Here is a 15,577-nt window from a genome sequence, read left to right as displayed (position 1 = left end):
CTTGACAGCCCCACTGGGTGAGGTGGCTCCTGCTGAGGCAGATTGGAACCTCAATAGAGGCATCAATGGAGTAAAGTAAAAGTGGAGCTTATTTATTTGTCACAAGTAAGGCTTACATTAACACTACAATGAAGTTACTGTAAAAATCTCCTAGTTGTCACACTCCAGCACCTGTTTGGGTACATTGAGGGAGAATTTAGCATGGCCAATGCACCTAACCAGCAAGCCTTTCAAACTGTGGGAGGAAACCAAAGGAAATGCACACAGACAAGGGGTGAATGTGCAAACTCCACACAGTGACCCAAGCAGGAAATTGAACCCAGGTTCTTGGAGCTGTGAGGCAGTGGTGCAAACCACTGTGCCACCATGCCACTTGACTAGGGACAAAGCCAATACACTCTTTGGAGCAGTGATGAAACCCACTGGCTCACGTTTGGTTGTGTTTGTAGACATTCCTGCCTTTAGCCTCAACACTGGGGCATGGATGCCTGCTCCAACTGCCACAGGAATGCTACCTTCAATGAGCTGGTGGCTTCTGTACAAAGCAAGGGAGGGCGATGACCTAGTGGTCTTATTGTTAGACTATTAATCCAGAAACTCTGCTAATGTTCAATGATCCAGGTTGAAATACCCGCCATGGCAGATGGTGGAATTTGAATTCAATAAAAACTATCTGGGATTAAGAATCTACTTATGACCATGAAACCATTGACAATTGGGAAAAATATTTCTGTTTCATTAATGCCCTTCAGGGAAGGAAATCTGCTGTCCTTACCTGGGCTGACTCCAGAGCCACTGCAATGTGGTTAACTCTCAAATGCCCTCTGAAATGACCCAGTAAGCCATTCAGTGCAAGGGCAACTAGAGATAGGCAATAAATGCTGGCCAGCCAGCAATGCCCAAATCCCATGAATAAATTTTAAAATGTCCACTTGCAGAAAAATGCCAGCAAAGCCATAAAATCACTTTTGGTTCAACTTTAACAAGTGTAAAGGAGCATGGCAACTGAAAATCAATTGAGTTTTCGACATATACATGGAGTTCTGAGATTTGCACCATATGGCCAAGATTTCAGGATCCTACTCCACCACTGGACAAGTGGACAAGCAGTACTCTTGCCTGCCAGAGGCCAACCCCATCACAAATCTTAAAAATGGTGGATATATTTATAAGGAAGTTATTTGTAGTTAAATAGAATTAGTTCTCTTTGTAGACAACGTGGGGGGCAAGCCAGTTAAATTATCCTGACAGACAGTGGCACAGTGGTTAGCACCACTGCCTCACAGCGCCAGAGATCTGGGTTCAATTCTTGCCTTAGATGACTGTCTGTGTGAGGATTACGCATCCTCCCCATGTCTGTATGGGTTTCCTCCAGGTGCTCTGGTTTCCTCCCACACTCCAAAGATGTGCAGGTTAGGTGGATTAGCAATGCTGAATTGTCCATTAGTGATATGCACTATCACTAGATAAGCAGGTTACGGGGATTAGCTGGGTAGATGTGTGGGTTATGAGGATAGGTTGGGGTGTGGGGCTTGGGTGAGATGCTTCTGTCAGAGAGTCGGTGCAGACGCAATGGGCTGAATGGCCTTTTCTTTGCACTGTAGAAATTCCATTCTATGGTGAATAATTGACATGTGTGCTTAAAAATTTAGCCATTCTTTTTGTGTTACTGCAATGATTCAGTTGCTACCTTTCATCCACCTGGCAATTCAGCCAGTGATACATGTTTGTGTTAGTAGGACACTAATAGGAGAATGTTAACTCACAGTGACTGATGGGAAAGGAGCCAGGGAGTATGTTACAGTCCTGTCACTTGCCCATCTAACCTATTAGGAAGATGGACACTACTGTTAAAAGGCAGTATGAAATATGGACTGTTTACCTTGACAAAACGGACTCAAGAGTGTCAGAGACAACTTCTGTTTTGATACAGGCAAGGATTAACTAGGTGGAGAGACTCTTCCTGCTCAGAAAGGACAGTAGGACTAGGGGGCACAGCCTCAAGATAAAGGGGGGGCGGTTTAGAACGGAGTTGAGGAAGAATTTCTTCACTCAAAGGGTGGTGAATCTCTGGAATTCTCTGCCCGTTGAAGTGGTGGAGGCTACCTCGCTAAATATTTTTAAGAAGCGGGTTGATGGGTTTTTGATAAGAGAGGGGATTAAGGGTTATGGGGAGAGGGCGGGAATGTGGAACTGAGCCATGGCAGATCAGCCATGATCTTATTGAATGGCGGGGCAGGCTCGAAGGGCTAGATGGCCTACTCCTGCTCCTATTTCTTATGTTCTTATGCCTCTGGCAAGTTATTAATATTTCCTAGTGGAAGAACTTCCATTAGGGGAATATAAAGATGCAAGGTCATTTGTGGAATTTGCAGGTACTATTGTCTGAATATTTATAGAAACTCAAATACAATGGTTGTCCCAGACTTAGTGTCGACTTGAAATGCAATATACCTAAATCTAACAAATATCTGATTGTCAAATCTAATAAGTACATCTTGTTGAAGTCAGTCAAGGGACGGGAAAAAGGGGGAAATAATCTGAACTGTCCAAAACAAGTACATAAATGGAAGGGCTCCATGTTCTGGCCAATTCTCCATTTTAACCCTGCTTGTTTTAGTAGGGGATTTGAGGCTCCCATTAACCTCTGGCAGGATGCAAAAGCAAATCACATCTAATGGTAATTTAGCCTGCTCCTGAGCATGTATCCATCCAGGAATTATCCCATTAGAATAGGCTGCTGCAAAGTGAACAAGGCATACTAAGGTACTAAACATTATTCCTTAGTGAGGCCAGACTGAGTAACAGAGCTCCAATGGGCTTCACAAAAAGATCCTAGGCCTCTGCTGCTCTGGGTTCCCTCTGACTAACCACAAGACCCTCATGATACTCATTTCTCCCACTCTCAGCTTCCTCCCAGAAGTCAATTTTCGATTACTTCAAGGCCAGTCAATCCTAATCTCTGTCTGTTATTATAGTAGCAGTGATCTTTGCAATATTTGCAATCAGTTTGAGAGAGCGAAGAGTGGATCTAAGACTCGAGTTTTAAACTTAAATAAAGGCAGTTACAAGAGTAGGAAGACAAAGCCAGTTAAAGTGAACTGGGAAATTAGGTTAAAAGGTTATCACTCTCACAGTAGAAGTGTTTTTGAGGTTCAGTGCCTTGAATATCTGACTGAGCTCCAATTCATTCACCCTATTTGTGCTCCAAACCCTGGAGCAGTGACCGACTACAATGTGGCTGGTGGAATGTGCAGGTTGCTATTGCTTGGATTTGCTGCTTTTTGCAAAATGGTTCCATTTGCCATGTTGTTGGAGCATTTACCAAATGCCTAGCATATAGGGTCATTGTGCAGAAAAGGCCCTTTGGTCGATCAAATCTACACCTTCAATAACTACAACTAAAGTCACGCTAATCATCTTTTCCAGCATTTGCCCCATATCCTAAAATGTTATGATATTTCAAGTGTTCATCCAAATAGTTTTTAAAGGTTTTTGGCCTCCACTACCTTCCCAGGAAGTTCATTCCAGATTCCCAATACCCTCTGAGTGGAAAAATGTTATCTTGAATCCTCTCTGCATTTCCTGCCCTTATCCTAGAATTATGCCCCCTCATGATTGATTCCTTCAACCAAGGGGAACAGCTGCTTCCTATTCACCCTGTCCATACCCCTCAGAATCTTATACAGCTCAATCTGTTCTGTTCTGTTCTGAGTGCTGACTACCACAGTTAGAGCTGGGCGTGCCCTACACCACAAAAAATTATGTTTCCACCCTCAACTCTTTGTTGCTTCTTTCTGACTGCTCATTCAGTATATAGATGCTGATGGTGGATTCCAGACTTAGGTCTTTCTCTTGAAGAAGCTGTTTGTGGGCAATGTTACTGTGGACACCCCCCCCACACACACACACACACACACACACACACACACACACAATGTGATCTCCCACACACACACACACAATGTGATCTCCCACAAATTCATTGGTGAGGCTGGCAAATGCACATTTTTTTGCCAGGTTGTTGAGGGTTGTGCTGTATGACTGAACAGATACATCAAATTTTTGGTTGGTTGTATTGAATGCATATCATCCAATATAATGTTCCTTACTGACATGTATATGTGCTCAAACTTTTTCAGCAATATCTCAGAATCTCCTTCCATTTGATAAAGAAAAGATTCAAATTTCTCAACCGCCTTGGGGTCTATTAAATCTAAGGGGGTATTCCCTCTTTGATTTGTCTGATAGGCCAGCACCACGGTAAATACACTGCTCTTTTTTTGAATTTTGATCAGTTGAATATAACATTTCCGTCAATCACGAGCGGGGTGATGCAGCAAAGTCCCTGTGTCGTCCTGTCAACTCCTGTGCCATGTAAAACTATTGGGTTCCAATAATTGGCATTCATGGACTAACAACAGTAGATGTTCATTAACAGTAACTGAGCAGTTCTTGCATGCAGTGTGTCTGTCCACACCCAGGGGAGAATTCCCATGGTCCCGACACATGTGACTCTTTTGTACCCATGGCGTCCCAGCATCTACATGACCTACAAAGACAACTGTCCTGCGCCTTCTCAAAATAGTACCGTAGGATCTTTTACATCCACTCTAAGTGACAGGTAGGGCCTCAGTTTAATATCTCAATGGAAAGACAGCACTTCTGACAATGGAATACTCCTCCTGTCCTGCACTAGAGTATCAGCCTTGATTTCAATGTTCAAGCCCTGCGGTGGGACTTGAAGCCAGAACTTTTGCTTCAGGGAGTCTACCAACTGACTCAGAACAACACAGAATGAATGAATGATGCTATAAATGTACTCAAAAGTGAAAAGATACCAGGATTTACACCAGCACACCACTTCAGTACAGCTGATACATGGGTTGTAGCATCTTTGGGGGAGCAGTAATCTGTCACAGTCCAGTTCAATTCTTCTTTGATATAAAACTGGTCAGCAGCAATATTTGTTATTTATGTTATTTATGTTCACCGCACTGAGAAAAATTATGTTTGAACAATGTTTATAACTTGACTGTGTTCAGAGACATTTAAGCTTCTAAAAGTGCAGAATTAACTGAGCAGCACGGTGGCACAGTGGTGTGCACTGCTGCCTCATAGCGCCAGGGAGCCGGGTTCAATTCTAGCCTTGGGTGACTGTCGGCATGGAGTTTGCACATACTACCCTTTGTTACATTCTTCACAGTGCCAGGGGAATGGGTGTGATTCCCAGCTTGGGTCACCGCTTGTGAGAAGTTTGCGTGTTTTCCCCATGTCTATGTGGGTTTCCTCTGGGCCCTCCGGTTTCTTCCTACAATCTGAAAGGCAGGCTGTTCGGTGCATTGGCCATGCTGAATTCTCCCTTAGCATCTCAAAATATGTAGGTTGGGGGATTAGTGGGGTAAATACGTTGGGTAATGGGAATGAGTTGGGCCCTCAAAGGGCTCTATCAGAGACTCAGTGCAGATTCAATGGGCTGAATGGCCCCTTCTGCATTTTAGGGATTCTATATTAGATGCAAACTGCAGCAAACTGCATTCATAATGTTATAATTTCTCCAAGTTAATCTGTGTTAAAACAGAAGTTTGTAACACATCAATATTATGTGAAACTTGTATTCCAATGTTTGTGATATTTATTTATATTGATTCTTGAGTCTGCTTCTTAGTAAAGATATGATATGACGTATTTAGTTTTAAAGAAACATGTATATTTTATCCATTTTTAAAACCAAAATATTATGTTTATTAGAAGTGTTCAAATTGAAATAAAATTGAAGTATTAACTCAAATTTAAATGGAGTTGTTTGAATGCTTTATATGATTCTATTATGTACTGTATGTGATGAAAAAAGATCAATGTTTAACATTGTTATCCTGTGTGAGATACATTGTAAAGCAATTCAAGGACCTTTGATTAATGGCAGATATCTATAGATTACACAAAATAATGGCATTAGGACGGCAGCAGCAATGATCTCTCTTCTAACATAGTTTCCCTATAGTGCAGAAGGAGGCCATTTGGCTCATTGAGTTTGCACCAACCACAATCCCATCCAGCCCTATCCTCATAACCCCATACATTTACCCTAGCTAGTCCCCCTGACACTAAAGGGCAATCTAGCACGGCCAATCCACCTAACCTGCTGTGAGAGAAAACCCATGCAGACACGGGGAGAATGTGCAAACTCCACACAGACAGTGACCCAAGCCAGGAATCGAACCCAGGTCCCTGACGCCACAGTGCTAATCATTGTACCACCATACCATCCATAAGAACTGATTTCACATTTCATCATCTGCCATGAATGGGATTAGAACCAGGGTCCCTGGGTATTAGGTGTTATGTAATACTTCTGGATTATAAACCAGTGACAATACCACTATACCATCGCCTTCTCTGTCTGTCTGTTTATCACTTCAAGAAGAAATAAATGGAGAGTTTAACTCAGTTAAAAATATTTTACTGACCTATTGTCTTGAAAGAAAACATGCAGGAGAGGCAAACAAAAAGACAGATATCAGCTCAGCTTAATTGATGGCAATTCTAAGTCCTATTGCTGTAGGTTTGTGCACAATACCAGAACATAATGAGATGATCTAGGCCAGGGATTAGCAATCTGCCACTCTAAGTTAAAAGTCACCATCGACCCAGAAAACTATAGGCTTTGAGGAGGAGAGCTGGTGATAATTTAACCTGAAGATCACCCCACCTCAGGCAAGGAGCAAGATTGAGAAGGCAGCACTTTTGTGAAAAGCCTCAGCTGGTAGAGGAATTGAACCCACACTGTTGGCATTGTTCTACATTATAAGCTAGCTGCCTAGCCAACTGAGCTAAACCAAGGTCCAGAGCTGTGTGCAGTTCTTTAACGTCTCATTTGCAGCCCTTAACCTTTTTCAGTTGGCTTGCATAAACATGAGAAAAGGCTTAAAAAAACTAAATCTGGAAAAGTAATAGGTATGTGTAAGTTATTTATTATATGCAGACTATGCATGCTACCACAGACACTTGACAATTTGCCAAGTATTTGGTTTCGCAATGCAGATTTTTATTGTGTGGCAGTGGTTTTCATTATAGGCTTTTTTTAAAGAAAGGCTTTTTGGGTAAAAAATGAAGTTGCTGCCCCAGTGACTGTCACCGCATCGTCGCAGGTGCTATACTTTGCATAGTGCGTTGTCAATGTATTCGAGTGAACATTAAATGTCCAGTAGCATGCTACCCGATGAAGCGCAGTGAATTCTGCTGGTGTTCTGCCAGTGTCCTAACACTTACCAACACTATATTAGGTAGGCTTCCTTGGATGATGGGGAGGAAGTCCCGCCTTAGAAAACCACTGGCTAGTCTTCTTCTGTTCGAGAAGATGTTGGAGACAAAGCCTGTAAACCAGAATCCCAGATAAGGTTTAATGGGTATCATGGTGAGTAGGGTAGGGAAGGCCCATGCGAAGGAGGTGATTGGGGTCTCAGGACAGAGGTTGGGTTGGTGGGGGGGTGGGGGGTATGGGTGTTGAGTTCTGGAGGTCAATGCATCTTAAAGCATGGCATCCAACTTCAGAAGAATGCTTCTCATGGAGGCATGCTCCCTTCCTGCCTAAGGTTTAACTTATATTTAATATAACTATATATTTCATACTTTCTCCTCCATCCTCTAAAACTGGGATTCTGCAGGAAACAGCTCTTAAGTGTCCAGTACCAAGTAAGTGCAGGGATCTCACTTGGAAAGAGGAGGTGAAGCCTGAGTGTTGGGAAAAGAGGGCTGGGGGTCTTGATGGAGAAATCACAGAAGAGGAGAACCAAAGAATGCTAGATCCTTGGGGGTGGAAGCACATGATGCACCATGTCCACTTCCCACCTGATGTCCAAGCTGAGGTGGCCAGCTGAACTTCCTCCCTGTCCCAAAATCCTTCTCTTCAGCCTAAAAATGGAGACCAGGCACCTGAGGTAGTGTGGCCCCTTTAAGAGGGGTGATCCCTGAGGGCCACATAATGGGCCAGGCCCTATGGAATACCAAGGTAGGAAGCTGAGCCAATTGGGTGCAAAGAGGCGTATCCCAAGTTGGGGAAGACCCTCAGATGGAGCCAGGGAGGAGTGGAGAACAGTCACATTGTTAATTCTGCTGGACCCTTATTTGTAAATAACTATTTATCACTGGCAATAAATCCTTTTATATTCCGGGCCACATTGAGTCACATTCAGTTTATTACATGGTCCTTAAGTGGCCAATATTTGTTGTTCCCAATGTGGTGAGGTTTAAACAAACAAAGCTGTGGGACGCTGAAATTGTGTTTTTTTTTAATTCAAATTGTACTGAACATTTCCTTCTTTCCTCCTTTCCTTCACCCCACCTCTACTTAATGGTCTATTTATCAGGTTGAGCATCACAAACTCAACTACATTGTCTGGATATCCATTAACCATAAGAAGGAAAGTGGCACCATTATATCAGTTGTCCTTGGTTCCCTGTCACCTGCTCAGGAACATAAAACTTCTTTAAAATGTAAATGCTATTTGTGGTGGTACCTGTTGTTGTGATTCAGGGAATCCATATTGCTGGAGCAACATGCATTTTTACATGTCTGGCGCCGTGGAGAGTGATAACCAAGGCTCCAACTTCTTTTCCATCACATGGCTGACCTGGAATCTCTCGCCCTCTTACTGCCTGCCATTGTCAGAGTGTTGGGGGGATTTGCAACTTGATACTCACCTGCTTGGCTGCATGATGAACACTCCTTCCTTGGCCACCAAGTCCTGGGCTGGGACTCAAAGCGGAAGCTTGCAGCTCAGAGGCAGGGACGCTACTCATTGCACCACAAGACTTCCCTGCATGTGACACTCAGACCATGTTAAAATAAAATAAAGTACTTGGTACTAATAGATACAACTTCTGATTTTTTTTTGTTCGCACCTTTCAGTAAAACCCAATTCAGTTTGAATCGAATTCACGATACCCACGTAAAGGACAAACAAGATCCAAGCTGACAAGATGAGACATTGCATCCCCTCTTAGGCTCAATCAGACAAGATCCATGCTCACAGGATGAGGCATTGCACCTCATCCTGGGCTTGATCAAATGCTTCATCTTAGCCAAAAGGCTGAGAAGGCTTTGAAAAATTGCATCAAGTAAAACTTGGGTTTAACCTCACTGTTTACCCTAATCCTTTATGCCATCCTAGCCTGGACAAACCACCATTGCAGGCTTCAGCACACCCGAAGTGCAATGGGCTAGCATCGTCCCCAACCTGATTTCTCTGCTTCTGATGTTATTGCTAATAGAAATTCTGGATAGACACTCGTGATATTGCCGCAATTATAGAAGTTACAGGAGAGACATTTCTGAAAGTATTTGTTTTCAGAACTGTTTTCAGAAATTCAGCTTTTAGAGCAAATGGGGATTGTTGCACTTACCAGACATATATATCTTAATACAAGTGAAAGTGATTGAATGTCTTACTTTTTATCTTATGAACAGCTTTTTGGAATTCAGACATGGCAATTAAGGAGTTCAGTCATTCAGCACTGTTAAAGTCTTTTCTGAAGTTGCCACTATACTTCCCAGGGCACAAATTCGATTCCCATTATTGGGAAGCTGAAAATAATTTCCATCAATGAGGCAGCCCTCAAAGTCATGGTTGCGTTTAGCTATACACTTATACCTTCCATGCTGACAAGTCAGGCAGCACTTTAACAGCAAAGGCCTCTGCATTGTTAGGACTATCGTCTCCCTTTGCAAAAGAAAGATTGCCTGTTTATTGGGATATTAACGTTTGGATGTCAGTCCTCTGGGGGAAATCTTATGAAGAATTCTAATTCCAGAACAAGCAGGAAAACAGGAGTTTCAGCTCCATTTTTCGATTAGGCCACCAGTCGCAAACCAGCTGATAGCAGCAGAGGGCACAATTGCGCATGTGTAAGTCTCTGCTCTAAGAGCAGTAGAGACCTGTCACTGCCTCTGCTGCTTTAGCAGGCTGGCCTTTGTGTCCTGAACCCCACATCTCCCACCCCTCCTGTTACTGCAGAGCCACATGGCCACTCATGACCTTCTCCCCAGAAAAATCACCTCCTCCCACCCAGAATGATCCCACCCCCCTGACCGGACTGATCACCACAATTACGCCCACAACCAATGGCTGTGGCAGAGTATGCGGTAGTGCCCCTCCCACAATCATCCTGCCCCCAGTCTGGCCCTATCCTCAGTAGGCCAGACCTCTTGGCACTGAGCAGTGCCAGGATGCCCAGCGGGCTGCACTGCCCAAGGGGGCATGCCGCTTGCCCCTGACCTCCCAGGAGACTCAATGGCCTTCAGATCTACTGGTGAGGCCATACAGTGAAGTGAGCCTGGACAATATCGTTCAGGCTCGCTAGTTCCCTGTAAATGATGTTTAAAATAAATTTAAACCATTTATTCAGCCTTGCACAAGAAATGGGCGTGAGGCTGATTGTGCCGGCTATCCAGTGCCAGTAAGATTGTGAGATGCAAGTATTTGGGTGCGAATTTGATTTCTTGGCTCTCCTGCAACCTTACCGGTTCATCCTGCCCATTGGGCGATGTGGCTTAATGGTAAGATCCTCTCCACCCCCCCACCCTCTGCCGTGTCTGTGAAATTGGCCGCTCTTCTGGTTACTCTTCTTAAGATAAAGAGTATTGCAAAAATGCTGTCTAAATCAATGCTTCGGACTCAGATTAATGAGAAATGATGCAGTGACCGAGTATGTTCAAGGGAAATGCCAGATGACAGCAGGTGCAATATTAAAAAACTAGTGGAAGGAGTCAGACTGGAAGATTTTATGATTCACTGAAGAAGTGGAAGCATATACCTTACCAGCCACTAAGAAAAGACTATAAGAGATTAAGCAAGTACAACAGCAGGATGAAGAATGCATCCAAATAATAAGAGTATTACCAGAAAGAATGGCCAGATTATACTCCTAACAACCCAAAACTATGTCAGTGCTTCTGACAGATAAAATAACTCATTATCATTGATGATTTCTTAATGAGAAACTAATGATTTCTAAAATGCTTAAACTTGAAATTGTCCAAAAAAAAACATCAAGATCATTTGGCAATAGTGAAATTGTGATGTCAGACAATGGTCCTCAGTTTGGGGTGGTGTGGTAGCACAATGGTTAGCACTGCTGCCTCACAGCACCAGGGACCTGGATTCAATTCCCGGTTTGGGTCACTGTCTTTGTGGAGTCTGCACGTTCTCCCCATATCTGAGTGGGTTTTCTCCGGGTGCTCCCGTTTCCTCCTACAGTCCGAAAGGTGTGCTGTAAAGAGGTGCATTAGCCATGTTAAATTCTCTCTAAGTGTACCCGAACAGGCACCGGAGTATGGCAACTGGGGGATTTTCACAGTAACTTCATTGCAGTGTTCATGTAAGCCTATTTGTGACACCAATAAATAAGCTTAAACTTAAAACTTAACAAAATGCCACGCCAGAGTGCAGCAATCAGTCAGGTGACCAAGCATTAGTCATTCAAGAGAAGAACTAATCTCAAATTGCCTAATATGTGTCGTGACTAGCCAACAGCAGGGTGAACCACTGTTACCCTCCACTTTCCATTAAGGCAATGGAAGTGCCTGGGAATGAATTTATTTGAGTTTAAAGACAAAGTATTTATCATCACCATTGATTACTACTCCAGATGGATTGAAGTGAACAGATTGCACTGCATCGCAGGCGAGGTAGTCACTCAATCACTGAAGAGAATCTTTCAACACACGACATCTCAGACATTGCGGTGTCAAAAAATGGTCCTCAGTTTGCGAAGGAATTATTCCACAATTTTGCAGAGGCATATTACTTCATGCACATTGCTAGCTCAGCTACATATTTTCAGCCAAAGAGAGAAGCAGAGAGAGGCATTCAAACAATCAAGGAATTGCTGAAGAAGAATGGAGGTATTAACTTAGCTCTTCTTAATTACAGGAACCTCATCATCGCAAAACAGGTTCTCACCGTCAGAATTGAGGGGAGATGGCTGCCAACTCAACTTTCAGATCTACAAAAGAAATTCCAACCTAATATCACTCCAGATGATCATGAGAGAGTTAAAAAGGGCGAGAAGCAATGACATTGCAAACAAGCTTGTAACCTCAGCTTCAGACACAGAACATGAGATTTAAAACTGCCACAGCCCAGGCAGGAAATATCAACAACAGGAAAAAGGCATAGTATTAGGAAGAATTCCACAGCCAAGATCTTATCGAGTGAAAATGGATATGGGAAATATAAAAGGAACGAAACAGCATGATATCCTTGGAAAGGAAGCCAATAAATACTTACGATTCAGATCTGGACAGAGATTAGGAACAGGAAACAAGACAAGGGGGCAACTCTCCCAAAAAGATTCTAGCTGTCAAATTCACATAAAAACTGGAGTAAATCACACTGTTTTTTCACAGTGGGGCTTTCAAAATGAATCTCCCAGACTATGTGCACTGCAGAGGGCACTAGTGTGAAACACACATAAAATCTCTGGATGGGGCCTATTCCCACTGAAGAGGCTCAGCACGCTGAGCGGGCCCTCGCACGTCCGCCGATCTCTGGGACATTGCTAAACAAGTCCCCCCAGCATTGAGATCGCTGGCCTCTCACTCTTCCCACGGACATTGCTGGCCTTCCACCCCCTTCTCCCCCAAAAGAAGATCACTGGCCTCCTGGGCTCGCCATTTCCCACTGACCCAGGCATCACTGGCCTCCCCATCCACCACTGACCCCGACATCACCATCTAGCTTCACCCCACCACCCCCCACCACCCCCGCTCCCCCCCCCCCCCACCTTTGTCAAACCCCCTAACATATCGCCCCACACGCTTGTGTTCCTAACCGTTCTGAATACAAAATGAAACAGTCCACCACCCCAATTGGGTACTGAATCAACATTAGATGCTCTTTGATATCATGATCTTACCACACTGCATAGTACTAATGCACACATGGCATGCCCATGCTAATACCTTTACAACCATTGTATATTGTGTGGACCATCCTGCAGTTGGCTAAAAGCAGTAGGCCACAAATCTGGTAAAAGCAGCAGTACAGAGCCAGATTTTGTGGCCAACAAGTGGGTCTGTGCATGGCATCATTATTCTCAGAGAAATTGCGGAGAAAAAGGACAATAAGGAAACAGTGAACTGGAGGTGTAGTGTGGAATTTCAGCTCACATTTTCATTGCTAAATTGAAGAAGTAGCTCTTTTCACAAAGTCAATAGCTGCAATGCTTGAAACGCCATTAAATTAATTGCTTTTGCAGATATCAAGTTGTGCTTTTGAAAAATGGAACTTCCAATTTTGCTTTTGTCAAACAAATTCTAGCGTGGCTATGTTTGCTGCTTTGATGCAGTGATTTGTTTTTGTTCAAGATTAGAAGGCTATCTATTCCTTTTAAATCACCCCTGCAAAGATTTCCATTCTGTTACCTGGGCGATATGATCAAAAGGACTTGGGTCATTAATGGCAAACAGCTAGAGAATGTGAAAGATGCAAACAATGTTGGTCGCCAGTTTACGGCATAAACCAAAATCATACTTTTCTCTCTCAAACAGTTAAATCTCAAAGTTCCTGTATAACACTGTTGCGAGTGCAATTCAATTTTCAGTGGACATGCAAAGCAAACTGAAGAGAATACACCAACTGTCATATACCCGCCTGATATTCCTAACCATTGGCGTAGTAGTAAAAAGTATTTGATGGAGTGCCTAATGACTGGCTGATCTGTCGTCCCCTGTTTTAAATCCTCATGAATGCTGAACTTTAATCACACTTATCCATTTAAGGGCTTTTTTCTGACGGACAAAGGTGGAAGATAGTATGTCCAGGGTACCAGGGGTCCTCGATTATGCTGGCTGCTTTTCTGAGGCAGCAAGAAGTATAGATGGAGTCAATGGATGGGAGGTGATTTGCACAATGGGCTGGACCACATTCACAACTTATTGTAGTTTCTTGCGGTCTTGGTTTGAGCAGGAGCCATACCAAGGTTTGATGCATTCGAAAAGAAGCTCTCTATGGTGCATCTGTAAAAATTGGTGAAAGTTGTAGCAGAGATGCTGAATTCCCTTAGCCTCCTGAAAAAGCAGAGGCGTTGGTGAACTTTCTTAACTATAGCATCACCATGGAGGGACCAGGACAGGTTGATGGTGATCTGGACACCTAGAAACTTGATGTTTCACTTCACCACCATTGATGTAGTCAAGGGCATGACCTCTGCTAAACTTCCTGTAGTTGATGTCTATCTCTTACATTTTACTAACATTGAGGGAGAGATTATTGTCATCACACCATTTCACCAGATTCTGTATCTTTTAAGGTAGAAAGGATTTTGTTCGTAATTTAGCTAAATTTGATTTTATTTCAGGATACTGGGGAGTGAACATCTCTCAACACTGCCAGAAGAAAGTCTGAATAGGACAAGGAAGCTGCAAAGAGGCAAGCTTACTGAAGAACTAGTTACAGTCTAAGTAACCAGGGAATTGGGACGTGAAGAATGTCGAAAGATGACATTTTTCATCCAAGAGACCAAGATATTGTTCAGGGGAATTCAAGGGGAAAAGTAAAGTGTCTTGAGTTAAAAATACAGTTGCAGTAGCCAGATCTAAAGTGGGGAAGCAGACTTCAGACGTAAATCAAAACTTTGATGCCATCTTAAAAAAGCCCAGGATTAATAGTTAAAGCAATTGCAAACAGTTTGTACAATGGTCAAGACAAAGAAATCCTAAAGGGGAAGTGGTAAAACCTAGATACTAGATTCATTGTTAAAAGTAGAGTGGAAGCTTTGTTTAAAACAGTCATTTGGATTACCTGGAATGCAAACCACTAGTGGAAAGCATTATTGTGAAAGAAGATTTTAAAACTTGTTTTTTGGGACTGGAGTTTGGAAACTCGCATGTGACAATAATCTGGGGAGCTTTTGATGAGAAATCCTCAGACATTCACCTAAGGTTCAGAGTGAAGAGTGTATTTGATCACAGTCATTTTGTGTGTTTAAAGGGATGATATGTTACTGAGACCATTGTAGCTTAGAGTATACTTTGTAATCCATGTTTATCTTAAAATCTATGCATATTTACTAAGCTAATGGGGGAATAAAGAAATATTGTATCATAATTCAATCTTTTCATATTTAATAAATACTTTGTTCTTCTTAAAACTAATTAGCAGTCTTGTGACCCTGTTCCTCCACATTTCTGTTAAAAAAAAATAAAAGTTATAATCTTTTGAACCAGAGTTCTATTCTGGACTCTTCCTGCTAGTTATCACATCAACTGGAATCATCTACGAAATATACCGCCAAAAAAGTAGGAATTCAACTCATGACATGAACAGGTAACAGAGTGGTATCTTCGATGATAAATCAGTTATTGTATTTACAAATTTTATTGTATTTTAGGATGGCCTATCTTGAAGAATGGCTACAATGGATTTTATTGAATGATAGGCTACTGTGCGACTATTGATTAAATAAATCTAAAATTTAGCCCACGAGGCCACAAAATATAGGAACAGAATGAGGCCATTCGGCCCATTAAGTCAGCTCTGCCATTCAATCATGGCTGATATGCTTCTCAACCTCA

The sequence above is a fragment of the Carcharhinus amblyrhynchos genome, chromosome 6 (assembly GCF_965287045.1).
Source record: "Carcharhinus amblyrhynchos chromosome 6, sCarAmb.v2.hapA, whole genome shotgun sequence".
In the NCBI taxonomy this organism is placed as follows: domain Eukaryota; kingdom Metazoa; phylum Chordata; class Chondrichthyes; order Carcharhiniformes; family Carcharhinidae; genus Carcharhinus; species Carcharhinus amblyrhynchos.
Note: the sequence above shows the minus strand (reverse complement) of the source record.